We start from the raw sequence: 2,009 nt of genomic DNA on the forward strand, positions 1-2,009 counted from the left end.
GTGGGTTCTTCGCATCAGAGAATTTAGCTGATGTCCTCACTGAGTTTTAAAATCCCTGCTTTTTAGTGTATCTCAGGCCTACATGTCCCACTCCCGAGATGTTTAAAAGCAGTCACATTCTAATTATTTGGGGAGATCGTGCAAATTGCAGGTTGGGTGGGTTGTTTTTTCCTCAGTGTTTTAATTTCGAAGTCTCGGGTTACAGAATGTCTGGGGTTGCCATCTCAAGGACACCCCACAATTTCTTTTCTCTCCTGAAAAGCAACTTTCATTTAATCTCCCCTCACACATCCGAACAAACCTAACCAATTAGCTCCTGTCCACTTGATGCCAACTTGGGACGGACCCCTGTGTGTCAGCATGGAACTTTGCCCAACAGGGTTGGCAGTGGCTGGTATTTTGGAAGTAGATGCCAAGCCTCTCTGAGATATCTCTGGGTGGACTTGAACCCCCAGACTTTCAGTTAACAGTTGGCACCATCCAGGGACTTTAGACAACCTAAGGAGACCCCCAAGCGAAACCCTGTGTCGTCCAGCGGCTGTGTCTCATAGCGACCCCCCCTGGGTTTCTGAGACTGTCGGTCTTGATTGGAGCAGACAGTCGCACCTGTTTCCTGAGGAGCAGCTGGTGAGGTTGGATTGCTGATATTGTGGTTGGCAGCCTAACCCACACGATCAGCAGGGCTCCTGAGCCCAAACCAACCAACCCACGGCCACCCCGTTGATTCCAACTCACACAACGCACTGCACTGCTGATGCTGACTCACAGCGACTCTGCAGGACAAGCTGGACCTGTCCCGTGCCTTTCCAAGACTGTAGCTCTTTGCGGTAGAAAGCGCCGTCTTTCTTGCCCCCTGTGGCTGGTGGTTTCGAACTGCTGACCTTGCAGTTAGCAGCCCAACACGTACAGATTTATGATACTAATGAACTTGCCTTGCTACAATTTTCTGATTTTCCCCTCCTTCTTCTTTTAAGACGGAACAATGGACAGCGGCATGCTTTGCCCATCTAAACTCCTCCTGGTGCCCATGCTACTGGGTAAGTGCCAGCCGGGGGACTGGGGTGGTGGGTGTGATTGGTCGATGCTGAGAAGTGATTCGAACTCAGGAGGCCCCGTGCACCACACAATCAAAGGCTGCCGGGCCTGCGCCATCCTCCTCACAACAGCTCTTCTGACGGAGGCCCTTGTTGCAGCCACGGTGCCAACCCTTCTTGTCCAGGCCTTCCGCTGTCTCACTGCCGCTCCACTTTGGTGCCGACAGGGCATCTAAGCATGGTTTCCTTCTCCAAGACATCCAAGCAGGAGGTCTTTCCTGATTTCTCATGCCTTCCATGTGTTTTTTGTATTTTCAGTTCCCCTCAGAGGGTTGAAAGCCAGTTTTGTATATTTTCAGTTCCCCTCGGATGGTTGCAATAGAAAACCCGAACTGAGTGTGTCCAGCTGTTTCAGAAGCCACGCGGCAGAACCTTCTTGGGAAGCACAAGCGTCCTCTGTCTCTGTTAGAAAGAAAGACGCTCCGTGCACTCCCAATGATGGTCTCTAAAAATCACGGCTACTCTTCAAACTGGGAACTGAAATTAGCCAAGAATCACGAAGACTCACAGATCCCTGCTTGTTGTTCTCACATCTTCACCACAAGAACCTCCTGGTAGTTCCTTCATTGCAACATGGGCTTCCCCCTTTGGGGTAGTTCCCTGGAATGGAGTCCCTGCTTCCCACTTCCTAAGCAACCTCTTCTCCGGCCCCACCTTCAGGTTTCCCCCATTGCTGTACTCTTCTCGGAAGGCGGCCTTTTCCGCCAGGTAGGAGGCTCCTCGTCTGACCTGCCCGACACTGGCTTGCTTGCTCCATCTTGCTTTCTTGTCTTACTCTTTAGCCCATGGCTATCGTTCAGCAGGAAGAAGAAATTAACTAGGTATCTTTTTTTAATGGAAATCATTTTATTGGGGGCTCATACAGCTCTTATCACAATCCATCCATCCATCCATCCATCCATCCATCCATCCATC

The sequence above is a fragment of the Echinops telfairi genome, unplaced genomic scaffold (assembly GCF_000313985.2).
Source record: "Echinops telfairi isolate 266 unplaced genomic scaffold, ASM31398v2 ScPeMD7_7463;HRSCAF=8501, whole genome shotgun sequence".
Classification (NCBI taxonomy): domain Eukaryota; kingdom Metazoa; phylum Chordata; class Mammalia; order Afrosoricida; family Tenrecidae; genus Echinops; species Echinops telfairi.